Here is a 22488-nt window from a genome sequence, read left to right as displayed (position 1 = left end):
TTGGACTGGGGTTTTTGATTGCTTTGGGAAATTAAGAGCTCTCTTTTGCGAAAAGTACTTAAGCAGAAGCTGCACAACTAACTCTCGGGGAAGCTCTAATTGCAAGAACATGAGCAAGTGCAGCTGGACAAGATTATGTCTACCGGCTATGAAATTTTATGCTTTTATCTGTGATCTTTCACTCCTGTAAAAAGAAGGAGGACCACTGCGTGGAGGAAAAGATTCTGCTGCACTTGCTTTACATATTTTTTGAGTTTAAATATCCAGGGTTTTAAAAAAAGAAACCTTAAAAAAAAGTATTTAAAAAAAAAACTTTAGGCCACTAACGTCAACATATTCCCATACTAACTTGTTATTGGCTTGTACAATTAGCTTTTTATTTAAACGGAGGAAGACATTTTATTAAGAAATAATATTTATATTGATCACAATAATTCAAATGAAACAAAACTCACGTTGAATGCCTCCCCCCCCCCCGCGGACCACTACCCACAGAGATTCTGATGGGAATTGTTTATTAAATAAACATTATTTTTATTATTGTTACATTTAGTTTTGGCAAGAAGACTACTGTTTTATTTTTCATTAAAATCAAAGGAATATTCCCGTAGCCGATTTCTATTATGCTTATATCTTCATTTGCCTCACTCTGTTCATACATGCAGCCACATGCACCTTATAATTTTTAAATCATTTATTCTGAAATAGCCTTGGTGGCATTACTCCAGAACCAAAGACTAGAAAATTAAAAGGAAGTCATGAAGGGCAAATTTTGACAGTGAGAGGTTGTCCTTTCCTATAATGAATTGTGGCCTTAGGAGAACCATTGCTTTTAGGAAAAATTGTGCGCACGAGGAATCTTTTCTTTTGAATACTCCAGTAACTGATCAGTTCACAATCTGAAATCTGTTGAGGCTGGATGCTTCTTTTGGACTGCACTAATGGATCACATTGTGGCTTCTTGACTCTAAAAGACGTTTGAAGGGCATGTCATGCTGTTAAATTCCATCTAAATGAGTCTTCTCTGGATCTGAAACTACTAGGAAGCCTCACAAAAGCCACTTGGTGCTACCCCCAGTAGCTGACATATACAATTTTATTACATTTACATACAGAGAAGACAACTATGTGGTAAGACTAGTAGAATGGGCAGATCCACCCCAGAAGAATAAGAATTTGCATAAGACCTGTGAGATACAAGCCTATCCAAGCTTGAATGGCTGCAGGGCATCCGCATTGTCCCATCATTTTGAAGTCTTTCCGAGATTTGGGTGGTGATACGAATTGATACTGGTATTTTTTTTCACCCTCCTCAGTCTACTGAGAATCTTGACAGAACCTGAATCGAAGTGCCAATTGCTTTCCTCATAGCATTCTGAAGAGTCTTTTGCTTTATTTTCAAGCATTCCTGTCGCTGTGTGTTGCCAGTAATTTGAGTCATTCACACCGGAGGCATAGCAAAGTATCCTTGATTGTACATGAGATATTATTTAGAAGGAAACCTCAACCGCAAGGGAAACATATGCTGTAGCAAGGGGGTGCTGTCACCTTGGAAGTGAAGCAATTGAGCGCACCTTAATTCTTGTGTGATTTGTATAAAGCTTTGTCCCTCCCAGCTGTTCCTTGGTCCCTTGGGCAGAAGTCAGTTCAGAAGTTGAAATGAAAAAGCATGCGGTGTGGGATTTAGTGATGAACAATCAATGCACGGACACACCGCATATTTCAATAAGTACTTCTTATACTTTATGAACTCATAAGAGGCACACTCATTCAGTATTACAATGCTTGCTCTGTATTGATCAAAGCCAGTCACAAAATCTGAATATTTCAACTAAAGGTAGCTGAGATGACATAGATATGGCACCAATTAGGAGATCAAGGGGGAGAATAATGGTTGCGTAGAACAGGGATGTCAAACCCCAAGCCTGAGGGCCGCATCCGGCCTGTTGGGTGCTTAGAACTGGCCCACGGGGTCACCATGGAAACAGAAAAGGAGCGGCCCAGCCGTGCCTCTGCCAGTGAAAATGGAGGTCAGAAGGGACGCAGGCGATCTGCTTTCGTCGCAGTCGAAAACTGAGCTCGAGAGCCTGTTTTCGCTGGCAGAGTGCTCGGACCACCACAGGCGCCCCCGACATGAGTGACGTTGAGCTAGCCACACTCACCCTGGCCATGCCCACCCTGGACCTCCAAGGTCAAACACAACCCTGATGCAGCCCTTAATGAAATTGAGTTTGACACCCCTGGCATAGAATGATTTCCTTTAAATAGAATGAACTTATCGCTGCTGCAAGTTCTGTATTCCATATGCTTTGGTTCAGATAAAAAGGTCTTATAAAGATGGATCTGAATCCTCAAGATCCGGAAGGTACTTGTGATTTCCCCAATTTGATTTGCAATGGAAAGTTGCAATGCTGTTATGTTGCACTAGAAAAAAAAAGGGTGGTGGTGGAAGAAAGTACTTGAGATGAAATGTAGATTGTGCATTCTCTGCAATCATTGTAAGAGATTACTGAAACTAGGAAGACGAAAAAGAATAGCAAAAAATTGGGGTACTTTGAAGCCTCTGCTCATCAGACACCAGGCTCCCCAGCTTAATTGTTTTTTCAGAAGAGACAAGCAGACACATGAAATTGCCTATTCTCTAAATGACATTTTAAAATATCTGGAACGGGATGAGGAAACCCTGGGTACTTATTCAGAGTTCTACATAGTACTTGCATCAGACACCCGGGATATTCCAGCTGGATTGTTTTTCACAAGAGGTATGCAGATACTCTATTGACCCCCTTTATTACTCTGAGAAAAAATATTTTTTCCCCATCCTCTGTTCCTCCATTACTCTAGGAGGAAAAGAAAACATGGGGACCATTGCGGAAAAACTTTAATTTTACCGTTTCAAAGTATAATTTGTATTTCTTTTTTTTAAGGTATTTTACAGGTAATCCTTGACTTACAACCTTTCATTTAGAGACCATTGGGAGTAACAAAGGCATTGAAAAAATGTGACAGCAGGTCCTTCATCTTACTCAAGTAATCAAAATTCAAACGCTTGGCAATCGGTGTGTATTTATGACAGGTGCAGCATGCCAGAGTAATGGGATTGCCCCTTGTGATCTTCTCAGCTCTCTTACGACAAGAAAAGTCAAAGGGGGGGGAGGGGGAAGTTGGATTCACTTAACAACCATAACATTCCTTTAGCAACCATTGCAAAGATAGCCATAAAATCAGACACAAGTGTCTCCCTCGGTTGCTAAATGTTAAAATATTTTCTGATGAATAGCAAATCTACGAGTTACTGTGATATAAATAAATAATATTCCTGCCAGGGAGCTTATAGCTTCTTCTAGAATCATCCAAGCATCATTCTGCCAAGATACAGTAGTGCAGAAAGGCTTTGTATCACCTTAATAAAGGCTGATGTAACTGATTGGTGAGGAAACAGACAATCATTCAGAACACAAGTTGAAATAGGGAAGAAAATGGTAAGTGAGCATCTGTCTACCCTAGATGAGTTCAAATCACCAGGACCGGATGGATTACACCCCAGGGTTCTGAAGGAACTGGCAGACGAGATCTCAGAACCACTGAACTATATCTTTCAGAGATCCTGGAGCACCGGGGAACTACCAGAGGACTGGAAAAGAGCTGATGTGGTTCTCATCTTCAAAAAAGGGGAAAAAACAGATCCAGGAAACTACAGACCTATCAGTCTGACCTCAATACCAGGAAAGATTCTGGAAAAGATAATCAAGCAATGAATTAGCGAACACCTAGAAGCAAACAAAGTAATAGCCAAAAACCAACATGGGTTTGTCAAAAACAGATCATGCCAGACTAATCTTATTGCATTCTTTGACAAAGTGACAAAATTAGTGGACCAGAGGAATGCCGTCGATATAGTTTACTTGGACTTCAGTAAGGCATTCGATAAGGTAGACCATAACCTATTACTAGATAAAGTAGAAGAATGTGGGTTGGACAGCATCACCTCCAGATGGATTCGTAACTGGCTGACCAACCGCATTCAACGTGTAGTCCTCAATGGAACTGCATCTACATGGAGGGAGGTATGCAGTGGAGTACCCCAAGGTTCTGTTTTGGGCCCAGTACTCTTCAACATCTTCATCAATGATTTGGATGAGGGAATAAATGGGAACTCATCAAATTTGCAGATGACACCAAGCTGGCAGGAATAGCCAACACTCCAGAAGATAGGCTTAAGATACAGAAGGATCTTGACAAACTTGAACATTGGGCACTATCTAATAAAATGAAATTCAATGGTGAAAAAAGTAAGGTTCTACATTTAGGCAAGAAAAACGAAATGCACAGGTACAGTATAGGTGGTACCTTGCTCAATAGTAGTAACTGTGAGAGTATGAGCCAGCAGTGTGCAGCAGCTGCCAAAAAAGCCAACACAGTTCTAGGCTGCATAAATAAAGGGATAGAATCAAGATCACATGAAGTGTTAATACCACTTTATAATGCCTTGGTAGGGCCACACTTGGAATACTGCATTCAGTTCTGGTCGCCACGATGTACAAAAGATGTGGAGACTCTAGAAAGAGTGCAGAGAAGAGCAACAAAGATGATTAGGGGACTGGAGAACTAAAACATATGAAGAACGGTTGCAGGAACTAGGTATGTCTAGTTTAATAGAAAGAAGGACTAGGGGAGACATGATAGCAGTGTTCCAATATCTCTGGGGTTGCCACAAAGAAGAGGGAGTCAAACTATTTTCCAAGGCACCCAAGGGTAGAACAAGAAGCAATGGGTGGAAACTAATCAAGGAGAGAAGCAACTTAGAACTGAGGAGAAATTTCCTGACAGTTAGAACAATTAATCAGTGGAACAGCTTGCCTCCAGAAGTTGTGAATGCCCCAACACTGGAAGTCTTTAAGAAGATGTTGGATAGCCATCTGTCTGAAACGGTATAGGGTTTCCTGCCTAGGCAGGGGGTTGGACTAGAAGACCTCCAAGGTCTCTTCCAACTCTGCTATTGTATTGTATTGATTCTTGTCTTCCATTCTCACATCCTAATATTTACATTAGGTTTAGTCCTTTTAGACTGTTTTTAAAAATAATGTAGTGTTATTAACATTCTTTCCCGCTATGGAAGAAAACACACCTGCTGAATAAGGTTGAAAAGGTTTCTTTAGTGTTGCATTGTATTCTTAACAATGAGCAACGAAAACCAGGGCAGTATGGTCAAATTTTCAATAAAGCTGTGAAAATGGTGTCAGTTGTAGATGGTTTCCACTCAATGAACCTTAACCAGTAGACCAGGGGTGTCTAACACAAGGCCTGCAGGCTGAATCTGGCCTGTAGGGTGCTTCGATCTGGCCCACGGAGCCACCCTGTAAACAGCAAAGGTCCGGCCTGCGGTACCTCTGCCACTGAAAATGAAGCCCCCACACGAGCTCCATTTTTGCTGGCAGAGGGCTGCAGCAGGATCCCCCCAGCCCCTCCCAGACCACCACACGTAACCCCAAATGAGTGACATTGAGTTGGCCATGTCCACCCTGGTCCTGCCTACCTGCCCCCCCCCCCAAGTCAAACACAACCCGGATGCGGCCCTCAATGAAATTGAGTTTGACACCCCTTCAAAGTAGACCCTTTGAATTGAAGTATTGCTCTGTTGCATATTAGGACGCAATATTGTGATAATTACAGTTTTTTTTAACCTGGTTCATAGTCTCCCCAAATTTTATTAGTATCCTTTGAATCATCACTTTGAAGTATTTGGTAATTGCCTTGCATTACTTTCATGCAAATCCACACCATGCTTGCCTGCAATGGCTTGGGATTTTTCAAATTGCAGTGGAAAGGTCACAAATGCACAGGGCTGATCAGCAACTCATATCTGTGAGTTATCTTATGCATTATACCATGCCTATCAATATAATAGGACTGGAAAAAGAGATGTCAATTGCACAATACCCTTCCCCCCTTCTTCATAGTATATATTTCTTGAAGACTTAAAGGCATGGATTGAACAAAACAAAATATTGCTAAGTGAGACTGAAGCAAGGTTTGCAATTATGGTGACAGTCATCTCTAATCCTCAAGGCGACAGTCTTCTCTAATCTGCAATCATGAAATATTTTTCAATAAGGAGTGAGAACTAATTGGTGATCAGCTGAATATTTTCCACATAGCAGAACTGGTCCAAAATGCAGCATTCCTGCTCTGAAAATGGATTGTATATTTGGAGTCTATGAGTACCGTGATACAGTAGTGAAAATCAATTTTTTTACTACCTGTTCTGTGGGTGTGGCTTGGTGGGAGTGGCAGGGGAAGGATACTGCAAAATCTCCATTCCCTCCCCACTCCTGGGAGAAGGATACTACAAAATCTCCATTCCCTCCTCACTCCTGGGAGAAGGATACTACAAAATCTCCATTCCCACCCCACACCGGGGTCAGGCAGCAGTGGCATTTGCCGGTTCTCCAAACTACTCAAAATTTCTGCTACCGGTTCTCCAGAACCTGTCAGAACCTGCTGAATTTCACCCCTGCCTCCTGCCTTTGGGATCAAAGACTACTGGCTTGAAGGAGATGAAGCCAAAGGTTGAAAGCTGATAAAACAGAAGAGGTAAACACAATTTATTATCCCATCACTTGAACTCATACACATAATCTGCCCTTGTGGTCTCCTAGAGACTGGAAAAGAGTGGAGAGAAAACCACATAAGATTTTGCACATGCACAGTTTCTCATGGGGATGAAAGTTGAAGTAGCAGGAAGTTAATAGCGATGGAGCTGGGCTCTAAGGAAAATAAGAAAACGGAGATGGAATTGGGTAGTCACTGTCTGTTGAAAAAATGCAAGTTTAAGACTGATTCCAAATCAGTGATGAGACAGAATAAGAGGCTGTTATAGTACGGATTGGGTGAATTCGTCTTCTTGGTCATGTGGCCGGCATGACTAAATGCCGAAGGCGCACAGAACACTGTTACCTTCCCACCAAAGGTATTTTTCTACTTGCATTTTTACATGCTTTTGGACTGCTAGGTTGGCAGAAGCTGGGACAAGTAACGGGAGCTCACTCCATTATGCGGCGCTAGGGATTCGAACTGCCGACCTTTCTGACCAACAAGCTCAGCATCTTAGCCACTGAGCCACCGCATCTTCAAATTGCTAACATTAAAACCACAAAGACTATTGTTGAATCTATTCTCTGTCTCCTCAGCTACCACCTGCTCCGTCTCTGACCTGGGCCAACTCCTCCCTCCTTAGGCAACCTGGTGGCCCCCGGGTCCCCAGGGATCACCATATAGATGCCGAATGTAGTGTGGACACCCGATCGGCATAGCTCACTGCAGCCCTGAACGCTTGAGCTCAAGGGATCTTCCAGCCTCAGCCTCTGGAGTAGCTGGATTACAGGCTCGTGCCATCGCGCCTGGCTGCTCAGCTATCACAGATCTGGAGTAATAGAAAATCCTCTGAAATGTTTCTGATAGTAAGTCAGTAATTGTGTACGTAATCAGACAATATTATTTTCCATCTTCTTTTTTATTTTGTCTCCAGTAATTTCTTCAGGATCAAATTCTCACCAGCCACCTTCACTTACATCCAAATTAAGCAGGTGAAACAATTGTGGCCTTTTCAAAAGGATATGGCATTGGGTAAGATTACTGTTGCAGCAGATTCCAAAAGACTGAACCACATTTTGAGGCAGCGTGTCGACATTATAATCTACCACACCTTAAATTTTGAAAAATGTTCCAGGCTGCCCTGCGTACACTTGCCGTAGCCTTTTGAAACTAGTCCAGCATTCCAGAAATCGCTGAAACAGTCTATTTTGTCTTGATTACACCACAACTAAAATTAAGCGTTGCTTAATGATTTAATCTTGAGTCAGTAGCCAATTCCTACTGCTCCCTTTTCTTACTAATACCTCTTTCTATATAATGTGTATGTTAATACTAATCATCATGGCATTAATTTTTATTTTCATCTAGATTGATGTGGATCAGCATGATTGTTTATTTTCATAGCACAAAGGTTTATAAGAAATGTGTTGGTATTACAGTCTAACTGGAGCATAACAACTTTACAGCAAGAAGTAAGTAGAAATCTCTTTGACTGCCCAACATATTTTTCAGCATTTCAGGTTTCATTCTAGCTACCATTAAAGAAAGAACCATTAGTACCAGTAAATGACTTTACATATTAAAGTCCAAGAGAATCATTACTTCCTCCAGATGCTGTTAATGTAATAAGTCACTGTGCAGTGTAAGAAGGTGCTCAACTTCTTTTTTATCATTTTTTTTGCTGAATATGAAGTTAATTTTCCAATCATATTCCACATATGGGATGTGTGGATTTTTTAAAACTTCAGTCACTTCTTCTGGAACATGTTTTATGTAACAATGCATGAATGATCTGCGAAACCTAAATTTAATTATAATTAAATTTAACTAGACTACATATTAACTAAATTTAATTATAGCTGTTCCATTTCCATTTTTCTCCCCATACAACCCTGGATATTCTCATGGATTGAGAGAAAGAGAGAGAGAGAAATATCTGATTCATAGCTCCTAGATCAGGGGTGTCCAAACTTGGCAACTTTAAGACAGCTGGCTGGGGAATTCTGGGAGTTGAAGTCCACAAGTCTTAAAGTTGCCAAGTTTGGACACCCCTGTCCTAGATGTTCACTCACTTGGTTTTAATGCCAGTCCATGAGGTTCTATATGTTTTCAGATCTCTGTACAGTTGCCCACTCTTCTTGATTAGGTTGCTCAGCTGATTCCATCTATGATTGATGTTATCTTTAAAAGACAAATAAAATCTGAGCTAATTATTTCTGTAAGCCTTGGTCCTGCAACACTCTCCATTTGGATTCTAAAACCTTGTTCTGCTGTTCCATAAAACTGGTCAGGAATACACAAATCGAGATAGCTGATTGCTTCTTCATTGCTTCTTCATCACCCATCAATTGTTTCTTCATCCAGTCCTATTCAACTGAAAACAAGTCTTATCAAGCAGAGATCTCTCCTAATATTGCTGTCTGGGAATGAATAATTCTGTCCATTTGCTTTTCAGTACAGGTAGTCCTGTACTTACAACCACAATTGAGTCCAATTTTTTTGTTATAAGTGAGACATTTGTTAAGTAAGTTGTGCCCCAGTTTACAACCTTCCTTGCCTCAGTTGTTAAGTGAATCACTGCAGTTGATAAATTAGTAATCCAGTTGTTAAATGAATCTCTTTTCCCGATTGACTTTGCTTGTCAGAAGGTGCAAAAGATGATCACATGATTTTGGGACACAGCAATGGTCATAAATATGAACCAGTTGCCAAGCATCTGAATTTTGATCACATGATGATAGGGATGCTACAAAGGTTGTAACTGGGAAAAACAGTCATAAGTCGCTTTTTTCAGTGCTGTTGTAACTTTGAACGGTCACTAAATGAACTGTTATAAGTCGAGGACTACCTGTAATTAATTTCACTTGTTCATTGCAAATTCTGTTTAGTTGTATGATTCTGGCAGAAAGTTCATTTGCCAGGGATTTTAATATATATTTTTGTATGCACGTGGTGATGTACATGTTTGCATGACACTTTCTTTGATCATGCACAACATCATATCCAGCATCATCTAATGTACTGGTATATGTTGTGGTATGCATTTATCTTGCCTAGCGATCCAAATTACAGAATTCTGAAAAATAGAAACCTTCTCTGATTCCCTGGGATATAAGAGGAAGGGAAGGTTATTTAGCATTTGGCAAAAATATTAAAAAGCGCATCACAATTACATTCTCAGTGAGCAAATATGAAACCAATTAATCTATTTACACATTCAAAGATAAACTATAATGCATGAGGGAGCTACCTGCAGAAAGTCTCTGAGCTCAGTGGGCACTGTTCCACAATATGTTGCATTGTCTACTTTGTAGCATCCCAATTACATTGCGAAGAGGAGAGCTTTCTTCATTTATGGAGGAGTCGAGCGCTATTGGACAAGGATATATGGACATAGACAAGGAAGAAGCCTCCCTAAAGGGTATAGGAAGGAACCCTATATTCAGGCATCCTCTGGGCAACGACATAGAGTCAGCTAATTCTTCCACAATGGCAGCTAGACTATCCTTGTGCTCTCCTGTCTTAAAACACATCACTATGGGAAGGGAAGGTAAAGCACAAACACACTTGCAAGAGTCTGTAATTATAGCCTATCTCCCTAAAGTATATTTCTAGTCTTCCCATGAAGGCTTTTTCCTGATCTGGTCTACCCTGAATAGCTGACAGCCTGCTCTTGAATCAAAAGTACATTTCAGTGCATTCATTATCTTAACATACTGGAAAGCAATCTATCTGATGGGCCCTGGATCTAACACTCAGATTGTATCATTGTCTGGGACATTTAACCCCCCACCCCCAATGCGTCATACTCCAATTTATCTAAATCAGTTTATCTTAACTTTGGGAGAAAAATACTATCATTAATTGGCATTAATGAATTAATATAAATAATTATACATTTAAATCCAAAACAGTCAAACATTTCCACATGATGCCAGCTGCCTAGATTGAAGCTCACTTCTTAATCCAGACATTTGGGCATTTCAACCAGTGGTGGGGTTCAAGTTTTTTTACTACCGGTTCTGGGGGTGTGGCTTGGTGGGCATGGTGCGGCTTGGTGGGCGTGGCTTGGTAGTCATGGCAGGGAAAAGATACTGTAAAATCTCCATTCTGTCCTGATCAGCTGGGACTCAGGAGGCAGAAAATAGATGGGGATGGGACCAGTCAGAGGTGGTATTTATCAGTTTTCCGCACTACTCAAAATTTCTGCGACTGGTTCTCCAGAACTGGTCAGAACCTGCTGAATACCATCTCTGATTTCAGCACAAAAGACCTTTGCCTAAAGGGTAGGAAAGGGAAAAGAGAGCAGATATTTCAGCTGTAAGAAAATGCTTCTTTTTAGAGCAGGACTGGGGAATGATGCCCCCTTAATGAATTTCTGAGCCAACAATTCTGGGAGTTGAAGTCCACAAGCCATAAAGGGGCCATCCTTTCCCCACCTCTGTTCTTGAGGGTGATGAGTTGGAACAAGTCATTCTAGAAAAGCTTTGATAAGTAGCTCAGTCACAAAGTACTTAATGTTGACTTGTTGGTTCAACCTTACCTGGAAAAAAATGATTTCCTTCTCTGTGTAATCAGATCTGTCTGCGAGCAAAGGAGGGGCGGGAAAGGAAGAGCTTGTCTGCTTATCTCACCTCAAATTCTCATGGCACTAGCCTACCTGTATTGAGGGGAATGCAACAGGATGTGGAAAGCCAATTCCACAATAACAATGAGTTAGACAAACTGTATCAAAGGATCCTTTTCAGTGGGGAGAAAATGCATGATGGTGGTTTTTATTGAATCCCATCCTTCCAGCCAATTCAGCTCCATGCAAGAAATGGCAACTTAATTGGCATATTAGGGAAGGAGTGGGCAATCATTTGGAAGTCAGGGACTAAAATGTCTTTCCCCAGCCCCCAGTTAATTTCAGCACCCAGAATGTGATGTCACCCAAAATGACTGGTTTCTCCCAACTTGGAATATGAGCCGTTGTTCAATTTCAGCTCCAGTGTGCCTGTACTTTATTTCTTTAGCGCTTCAGATTAAAAAGTTTGGCTTTCAAAATTCCCAATTCAGTATCTTGCTAGCCTGTGGTAAATTTGATATGGAGTTTGTTGGAAGAAATATCCATCTGGTTCATTTTCAAGCCGGGAGAAAGACACTGGAAACACGGAGGCTGATTGGAAAGATGGAATAATGATGAAGCAGAAGCACATGGGTTCTGGGCAGCTGATCACATGGAGTTGAGAGTGAGGGGTTTTTATACCGTCTCTTGGGCTTTGAACTTGAACTTCCTGTTCCTGTGCAAGAACATGTATTCTATTGGCTGTTGTAGAGGTCATAGCTGGCTCTGTAGGTTGTCTGAGCTAAGTTTGGTTGAAGTTTGGAGGGTGATGCAATAAAGTCGCTTTGGGCAATTCCTATTGTGGCTGAGGGCTAATCCACCTTTGTTGGATCTTGTGTGAGGCTATTTGCTTATGAACAGAGCTAGCTATTTCTTCATCTCTTAAGTGCTGACATCTGCTGAGGGCTATTAAGAAAGGTGAGGGCTGCTCTCTCCATTTCTCATTCAGGGATATATAATATTCTGCCTTTTTAATATTTCTCAAAATATTTCATTCTTCTAGGAGAGGGATGGGTGCTAACTTTCTACAAGTTCTTAAACAAAGTGCTGAATAAAAGATATGTGATCTATTTTCTGATCCTATGTCTGCACAATTCTTTTCCCTTTAATATTTAGGGAGCAACAGAATCTCAGCAGTGAATACAATTGAGAATTTGATGGGTTTTTTTTTCTTACTATAGCAGGACAGAAGCTTTTTCACAAAATTAAAAATAAATGTCATGAGTAAACTAGCAGAGGGCAGGGCCAAAACTGGAATTCAGTGCAATGGCCTTCACCTGGAATGAACCAGTTTTAAAATTTCCATGACTGTATCATCACGCAGATGATGAGATTTTCCAGGGATGAGTACTTTCAATGTACATATAATGAACAACCTCTCCCTATTAGTCATGGCACCTTTCCCCCCTTTCATGGCACAGAATAGATATTTTTCATGAACTTTTCAAATTAAGATACAGTTCCTATTTGCCTAGTGTTTTTAACTTGCTTACATGTTCTTTTATCTAACCGTTTTTTTAAAAAAAAATAAGCTTATTATCCTTTTGTTTGTTTTAATGTCAACTGCTGTTTGAAAAAGTAAAGCCATCTCAAAACTTTGGGAAGATGCAGATGCAATAAGAAAAAGAGAAGAACACAGTGTACTTTGTGTGCATTTAGTTTATTACCTACAAGACAGAAAAGTACAGCAAAGAGCAAAACAAATAGGTGTAGTGTCAGGAACAGATAATTGTCAGAGTGCCCCAAAATGTCAACCTCTTTTACTCCTTAATAGTCAACCTGTTAGGTCTCTCACTCTAAAAGAAGCCACTTCCCTATAGCTAAATTGCTCCTGAAACAGCCCTGGTCAACAACTACTTTAGCTTCAACTGCAATAATACACGGGCAAACAATCGATACAAACTCAAGGTAAACAGCTTCAAACTCAATTGCAGAAAATACGACTTCAGCAACAGAGTGGTCAACGCCTGGAATGCTCTACTTGACTCAGTTGTTGCATCCCCAAACTCCTACAACTTCAACCTCAAACTGTCTATCGTGAACCTTACCACAATCCCTAAAAGTCCGTAAAGAGGGCGTGCATAAGCGCACCAGGGTGCCTACCGCCCAGTGGTGAAATTCAATTTTTTTTACTACCAGTTCTGTGGGCGTGGCTTGGTGGGCATGGTTTGGTGGGCGTGGCAAGGGAAGGATACTGCAAAATCTCCATTTCCACTCCACTTCAGGGGAAGGATACTGCAAAATCTCCATTCCCACCCAAATCTCCATTCCACCACCCAGAGGTGGCATTTGCTGGTTCTCTGAACTACTGCTAAAGGTGGTTCCTATTTTTCTACTTGCATTTTTACATGCTTTGGAACTGCTAGGTTGTCAGAAGCTGAGAGAAGTAACGGGAACATGGCACTAGGGATTCGAACTGCCGAACTGCTGACCTTTCTGATTAACAAGCTCAGTGTCTTAGCCACTGAGCCATGTCGACCTTCAACTATTACCCTGCACCTTATTAGCATATGCTCCCAATTTATTTGTTTGTTTGTTTGTTCTGAAGAAAAATATATTTATATCTGAAAGTAGAAATAGACAGAACCCAACAGCCCTACCTTAAAAGAAAATGTTTCATTCACATTTTCCAATGGAATATTCTACTTGGAATTCTGGAAGCCTCAATTTCACTGTATTTTCTTGTTTCACCTTCATGTTATTGGTCACTGTGCTGGACACCCTGTGGCAAAAGGCATTAATGTGTATTTCACAAGCACTACTGTCATCCCTTATTGGGTAAGATTTCTAAAGGTAGGCTGTGCATATACACAGTGAAGGTATAAGTTATTCTTCAGAAATTTCCAGAATTTGGAAAAAGTTGGTTGACCTAGGAGGTCTTCTTTGTGATTTGACACATTCTGTCACTGGCAAGCTAGCAAACTCACTTGTAGGCTGAGTTTTCTGAGAAGTTACCTTGCTTGCTGCCGCACATATGTTTCAGTGGCATGTTAAATCACCCAGGGAAGCCTTGTCTAGTATGTCTTCTCAAATCGGGTGTTCTTTCCATTTTGTTCCTTTCTGAAGGATGCAAATTCCTTCAAAGCTTTCACTTCCACCTTTTATGATATACAGATATATGGCTTCTTAGATTATCTGAACCTAGCAAACTGAAATAAGCTGGGCTTTGCTCAGGTTTGAACAAACCATGGTTTAAGAACTTGATACACAGGACTGATTTTTTAAAAACCAAATTAATTCCAAGTCTGGATTAATGCAGAATTGCAAGCTATGGTTAAAGTAATTAAAAAACAGAAAGAGAAATTTCTAAATATCTTCTTCCCAGATGTTCAACTGAAGAGAATGTGAAAAAAGGAAACTTGTGAATCTGGGGAGAGTTCATGTCAATGAGAATCATTATTTACAAAGCTAGCAAAGAGTGACATGACTTTGATTCCTTTAGCTAGCTTTACTCATAACTGTAAGAATGTTGGCCCAAATTTGGGTCTGGGCCTGGTGCCGAAGCCAATGATGGACGCCAGACACGAGGTGCAGGTTTTCTGATTGCTTTTTATTGGAGTACTCCTGGTCAAAATGCAAGAACTAAGAACACTTTTCAGGGGAAGGCTTATATTTTTGCCCACCCCGAAAATCTGGCACGGCCTTATTTTCAGGACATGTCTTATTTTCGGGGAAACACGGTACCCATAATTGCTACAAGCTTTACACACGCATATTTCCTGTTGATAAGCATTCTTTGTTCTTGCCAGACAGACAGACACACACATATCAATTACAGTCTTCCTGATTTACTTTCAAGTGTGTGCCATGACCTTGCTTTAGCAGCCAGCCCATCATTCCACCCCCCTTTGAATCTGAAAATGATCTAATTTTCCAAGATTCACCCAACAGCAATATCCATGTACTGGGAGACCTCGTAGTTTGCTTATAGGTGGAAAGGCAAAGCAGACGGCATTGTAATGCACAACAGATGATTAAGAGAACAATGAATTGTACACGGAAGGTGTACATGGAAGAAGGAAAGTTCAAAGATTGAAGGGGCTGGTAAGAGAGTGGAAACAAGTAGTGGGCAGAGAGAAGTATGTTATTGTGGGGAAAAATTGTAAGGAAATTAAAATAAAAAATGACAAGGGCAACAACAATTAGAAAAATGAATAGGAAGGCAGCATCCAATCCAGCATCAGCAACAGCTTCACCCTCAAACCAGTGCACAATTGAGAGCATACTGGGTCTAGAGAAAGCGAGCTCAACAACAAACCTTCAGTGTATGCAATATGCATTAGCAATGATACAAGAAATGATGCTGAAAACACAAGAAACAATTACAAAAAATCACGAAGAAACTAGGAGAAATCATGAAGAAATTAAACCAGAAATGGGAGAAATGAAGAGTGATATTAGAAGAATAGATGATAGAATAGGGAAAATACAAAGTGAAATAACAAAAAATGAAATAACAAAAAATGAACAAAAAATTCAAAAAGTAGAAACAAAGGTAGAAAAAACAGAGAAGAGATGGTAGATGAGAAGCTGACTACACTAAACAGACAATTAGGGGGGAAATAGTATTTTTGGAATTGGAAAAAGCTGGCTTCTTTCTGCGCTTTCAAAATATAGTAGAAGAAAAGGAGGAGGATTTAGGGGAAACAATTACAGAGATTGTTGCGAACATATTACAAAAAAGCAAACAAGAAATGAGAAGGGACATAGACAAGGTGTACCGAATCCACACAAATTATGCCAGGAGACACAGGCTCCCCAAAAAAATCCACGTATGCTTTACTAGAAAATCAGTAAGAGATGAAGTATATAAGAAAGTGAGAGAAGAACAAATAACATATAAAGGAAGAGAGATACAAATTCTGAGACAAATCCCGAAAATAGTGAGAGACCAGAGAAGGCAATATCAGTTCCTTATGCAACAATTAATAAGGTACAATGTAATGTTCAGATGGCTTACAGCAGAGGGAGTGATGATTACCTGGCAGGATAAAAGATATAAAAAAGACACAGTCAAGAAAGCGAATGCGTTCTTTGAACATTACTTCACCGTTGAGGAAGAACAAGAAAGTAGAGAGGAACCAGATAATAGAAGCCAAGAAGAACAGTCAGTTGAAAACAGGGAGGGAGAAAGAGAAGAAAGAAGAAGACAGGAAAGAGAACAAATAGAACACGAAAGTAGTAGAATAGGAATAAAGACTAGAAATGCAAGGAAACTAATGGCGGCACACAAATAACACAGTGAAACAAGAAGTTAAGTTACTCTCGCTAAATATAAATGTATTAAACTCACCGGAAAAGAGAAGGCAAATTTTGATTAGATTACAAAAAATGAATATGGACATAGTATGCCTTCAAGAGGTACATATCAAAAGCCAATATAACAAGCTACTAGAATATCCAAAGTTAGCAAAATTATTTACAACACTAGCACACAAAAAAGAGGAATTGCAATATACATTAAAGAATGGATAAATGCAAAAAAAAAATATGCAGATGAAGAGGGGAGGGTTTTAATGATAGAAATAGAAACAGAATAAAGAAAAATTATCCTCACAGCGATATACACTCCAAATAAAAACCAAAAAGAATTTTACAAGAAGATCCACCAAAAAATAACAGAAATAGAATATGAGGATATATGTCTAATTGGCGACTTCAATGCTATAACAGATATCAACAATGACTACAAGAGTAACAAAAGAAATAAGAAAATAAGAATGCTACCATTTACCTTTTTCGAAATGGTGCAGGAACTGAGCCTGAAAGATGTATGGAGAGAAAGGAACATAGGAAACAAACAATTTATATATTATTCAAATCCCCACAAATCATGGTCAAGGATAGATATGATTTGGTCAACCCAAGAATTGAGAAGAGATACAGAAGAGATTGAAATAATGATAAACACATGGGCAAATCACAACCAAATAAAAATAACATGGAAAGGACCAAAAAAGAAAAAGAGATGGACAATGAATCAAAGAATATTGAAAGATAAAGAATATATAAAAATGATAGAAAGGGAATTGAAACTTTTCTACAAAGTAAATAAGAAAGAAGAAATATCGTTACAAAACCTATGGGACACTACAAAAGCTTTTACAAGAGGGTTGACAATAGCATATTTGGCAAGGAAAAACAAGGAAAAGAGACAAAAACAAGAAACATTAGAGAAAGAACTTAAATAATTGGAAATGGACCTGCAAAAAAAATCCACAAGAAGCAAAAGTAAAGGAGAAAAAAGAACTAATAAAACACAAATAAAATTTGATGACACAAGAAGAGATGGTCCAAAAAATCAAATTTGCAAAACAAAACTATTTTGAAAATGCGAATAAACCGGGAAGATGGTTAGCACACAAATTGAAAAAAGAAAAAGAAAAAAGAAAAATACATCACTTACAAGATGAAAGGCGAAACATATAATACCCATCCAGGGGCCCTCCTCTGGTAGTCTTTGGTGCCTTCCAATTAAATCCAGGCATGGAATCCTGGAACGAGCCCCCAGATTGTTGTCCCCACTTCGGGTCTGAGCCTGGTGCCGAAGCCAATGATGGATGCCAGACACGAGGTGCAGGTTTTCTGATTGCTTTTTATTGGAGTACTCCAAGAAAAAGGGTTCCTGGTCAAAAGGCCAAGAACCAAGAACAAAGGATTAAGAAAGCTTTATACATTTTCACTAAAGGAGAAGGCAAGAAAAGGTGAAATAATAAGAAATATCCTCTAATAAACGTTTTAGCAATAATTCTACAATTTGTTCTATTGGTCTATAGTTGTCCCATTCCTAAGCCTTGGCTAATGAATGCCCCAGGAGTTATCTAATAGACATTTCATTTGCTGCCTAACTTTTAGCTGAGGTCTGCAAGTTGTCTAATCCTTTATCAACTTTCTAACTACCCAGAATTGCTACAAGTTTTACACATGCATATTTCCTGTTGATTAGCATTTTTTGTTCTTGCCAGACAGACCCACACACCACAATTACAGTCTTCCTGATTTATTTTCAAGTGTGTGCCATGACCTTGCTTTAGCAGCCAGCCCATCAGAATCTAGAAAACACCAAGATTAACATCAGACCAACAATCAAGAAGCAAATAATACTCCAATAAAGGAACTGCCACAGCAGCTAACAGTAAACAGCCCAACCAAAGAAACACCAAGACCATTCCCACTAACACTGTCAGGGCAAGCCACGAGAATATAAAATGAGAGCAAACCCCACTCCCTACTAGCACTGAAGATGTTACCATGTTTGGGTAATGAAACATCTGCAAGAAAATAACCAATATCGGAGAGCACCAAGAATCCCCTCATTTCAACCCTGAGCTATAAATATTTTTATCTATCAAATCTAGATTAAGTTGTTCTTTTCCATCGTTTGCAAAACTGTCAGATAGTGTTCTGTCTACTTTCCTTTCTGCAATTTTACTTTCTATTACTGGACCATTTAGTAGAGGACTTTTATTTTGACACTTGGTTTTATTCTCAGAGGAAATTGATATTTTAGTTCCTGACGGTTTATATCGACTGGCCTTCTCACTGCATTCCTTTCCTTGTTTTGCTGCACTCTGAGAATGGCATGGGGAGTTGGTCACAGCTGGAAAGGAAGCACATCGAATGGTTATTCCTGAAACACATTTTTGAGAAAAAAAACAAAACAAACCGGATAATCTCTGAATATCCTATGGAGGGGAAAAAAAAACTTTTCTTTTTCTTGTTGATCTTCCGGGCCTGCCTTAACACTGTTTTAAGTTTATCGTCTTTACTCTTTCCTCAAGAATGAATCCACAACATTTATACCCATTTATGCACAATACAAAAAGCATCACTCAATGTTTCATCATCTCTTTCGAAAATATCTTTGTTTAAAATGCTATTTGAAGGATATCCATATTGTACTGTTACATATATTCGGAAGTAACTGGGGTTTGGGCCATATAATGCTTGGAGATAGGGATACTCTAAAGCAGTGATGGCTAACCTTTTTGTCCTTGCGTGCTGAAAGTGTGCGCGTGGGCGTGACAGTGTGTGTGTGCGCGTGCCCACCCATAATACAATGCATGTGGCCCTGCGTGACCCCCCTGTGTCCCATTTAGGGCCTAGTAGGCCTCCCTGAATCCTCCTGAGGCCAAAAAAAGGGTGCAGGGAAGGGGCGCCGCACTCCCCCCTCCCACATTCCCCCCTGTCCATGCCTATGTTATTACAGGAGTTATGTCGGCCTTGTATGCAGCTTTATTCCTCCCATCTCCATTGTTCAGTGATGCACTTCCTACCTCTCTAGAATTTACCTTTATCTGCTCCTGTGAGGCACTTCCTGTTCCTGTTGGATGTATATCGATGGCTTGTATAGTGTTTTGCGGAGACCCGAAAATTAGCTGGCTGGCAGTGCATGCTTGGTGGAGCTCAGCTGGGGCTCGGGTGCCGGCAGAGAGGCCTACAGGTTCACCATCACGGCTATAAAGCTAGATCTAGAATGAATTAAATAAATAAAATAAGTCAACATAGGAGACTCACCTCTCTTCTTCTCCCTGCAACAAACATTTGTAAGCTGCAATCTCTATATCAAGAACTACCTTCACATTCAGGGCTTCCTGGTAGTCACGTACTAGGCTGGCCAATTCATCCTTGCCATTTTGATGGGCCTGGGACCAAAAACAGCCTGCATGCATGGTGGAGCTGAGCTGGGGCAACGGCTCATGTGCCTGCAGACAGGGCTCTGGGTGCCAATTTTTGCACTAATGTGAAATATCTTATTTTGGTAAAATTTACCTGCCTCTGCTTTACTTCTCTGCATAATTTCCTCGTAGACTTTTCGGACTAATGCTACGATGTTGTCCATGTCAAGGTTTCTACTGTTGTCCATTTTCACAACCACATCCAAGTCTTGATTTTGTTTGTCAAGCTGTTCTTTCTCCTAGATGTTGATTCAAATGCATCGTCAGTTCTGTAGCTTAGGCCAAGTGGCGGTCACACAAAGGAAAGAGGATCTCTTCAGTGGATCCCTCCCTACTTACCTTCTTAAATACACATTTCAAGAACTTGATCTCTTCATCCAGGAGACTGACTTTCCTCTCCAGCTCTGCATTATTTGAAAAGATACAGTCTACATCCTAAAGAGAGGGCATTCTCAGAATTCACTTAAAGTCTTAAACCGTTAAGAGGGCTCAAAGGTTATTATAAAAATTTAAATAAATAGCAACAACAATCATGTCATGGTTTTTAAACCCATTATGCCCAAGTTTCATGTCCCCGTGCTGGCCTTTAAATTCTGGTGTGATATCTCTCTTTGTGACAAGGAATTTATTCTATTATTTGCAAAAGCATTCAGTAGAAAATACGTTTTTCTTTTGTTCTTGAGCAAAAATACTGTGCTGTTGAGGGCACCTTTTCTTCTTTTCAGCTATTTATTTTAATTAAACATATCATACAAATATTTGGAAAAGGTGGGGCAAATGAAATATTTTTAAATACACGCCTAAAGTAAGATCTTGGATACATGAAAGGGTGAGTCTGTTTTTTTTTAAAAAAACATTGCTATTTTATATTTTATTTATTTCTTATTTATTGCTGCAGGTTTAAAAAAATATTTGGATATGTGCTTTTAATTATTGATTTTTAATCTACACATTCATGATATATTTCCTATTAAAATATAATATAATAACATTTGTAATGGTATTTTATAGTTTTTGGGTTCACATCACATGCTAAACTTGTTTTATGCTTGATGTATAGAATTAAACCAATTACTTGATAAAAGTAAAACTCAATCTATCACTTAACTACACTGGAAAGTATAGGTGGCTGGTAGAAGGTACGTGATTTATACAGCATTCTATGACTCATAAAAAAATCTGACCCGGATAAATAAACCAAACTTAATGGGGTTGCATAAATGAAACAATTTGTAATAAGATATTTTTTTTAGTTTGGGAACAAATATTTTGCATTCCCAGAACCCAATAAAAAAAGAGAAATGACAGTATGATAGAGAATAATGGGACTAATGTAAAATAAATGTACCACTAAATTGGATAGAAATAGTACTGGATGAATAATTAAAAATCCATACCCTTTACATTTGCAAAATGATTCTCTTTAGTATCTGAATACTATCAATGTATAATTTAGAAGGTTTTATAATTAGCAAAGCTATTTATCAATCACCTATTTTAAACATACTATTCCAAATTCACCATTGCAAAGATATCTTTGCAAGACTATATTGCAATAGTATTATAGAATATATTATATTATCCAAAATGTCTGGCTGATTATTGACACTGAAGATATTCTTTTTTTCATTCTTGTTAAAAATTGACAAGTTGCATTGCCAGAATCTTATTGAAAAATAATAATGATGTAACATCTGAGAACCATCATGTTTTTTTTACAAATGTAACATTTATCCCATTGCTCATTATCTTGATTTTAATTTTTTTTAACTAACTTCACCAGTAGCAATAACACTTAGACTTATATAATGCTTCACAGTGCTTTACAGCCCTCTCTAAGCAGTTTACAGAGTCAACATATTGCCCTCAACAATCTGGGTCCTCATTTTACCCCCCTCTGAAGGATGTAAGGCTGAGTCAACTTTGAACCTGATAAGATTCAAACTGCCAAATTACAGGCAGCTGGCAGTCAGCAGAAGTAGCCTGCAGTACTGCACTCTAACCACTGCACCACCATGGCTCTAAGGAGTTATTCTGCTTACTTTCCTAAATTCTATAATCTCTTTCTCTGCTGTAACATGCTGGTTGACTTTCTCTTCATATCGAGAAGGAAGGACCATCAAGAATACAATAGAGAAGGAGATGAATGGAACAGTAAACATGGGTGACCTGAAGTTATAGTCTTCCCAATGAGGTGGTATCATGGTAGTCCCAAATGTTCCTATATGTATCAATCCCAAAATATCCATGGGAAAGAGGACTGAGAAAATGAGTCTTGTATGAAATATAGACAAATTATGGGCAGAGTAATGGTCCCATGCATGAAAAACTCAGCCTCTTTTATTTCTAGTTAAAAGGAATATATAACAGGTGATTGTTCTTCCTGAATACATCAGAGGTGGCATTCAGCAGGTTCTGACCATTTCTGGAGAACCAGTAGTGGAAATTTTGAGTAGTTCAGAGAACTGGTAAATACTACTTCTAACTGGCCCCGCTCCCATCTATTCTCTGCCTCCCGAGTCTGAGCAGATTGGGAGGGGAGGGGGATTTTGCAGTAACCTTCTCCTGGAGTGGGGAGGGAATGGAGATTTTACAGTATCCTTCCCCTGC

At 39.4% G+C, this 22488-nt stretch overlaps 1 long non-coding RNA gene across 1 annotated transcript; it reads right to left on the bottom strand.

The window, feature by feature from the left end:
• Positions 1 to 14913: 14913 nt before the first annotated feature.
• Positions 14914 to 20310, bottom strand: LOC309384193. The gene is made up of 4 exons (XR_014173976.1): positions 20218 to 20310; positions 19973 to 20117; positions 19492 to 19671; positions 14914 to 18800 (listed from the first exon to the last, which is right to left on the bottom strand). It is a non-coding gene; the product is annotated as an uncharacterized lncRNA (long non-coding RNA).
• Positions 20311 to 22488: the final 2178 nt, after the last annotated feature.

The sequence above is a fragment of the Natrix helvetica genome (assembly GCF_964273705.1).
Source record: "Natrix helvetica genome assembly, chromosome: 1".
Taxonomy (NCBI): domain Eukaryota; kingdom Metazoa; phylum Chordata; class Lepidosauria; order Squamata; family Natricidae; genus Natrix; species Natrix helvetica.
The sequence above is the reverse complement of the archived record's forward strand: the minus strand, read 5'-3'. Positions and strand labels throughout refer to the sequence as shown.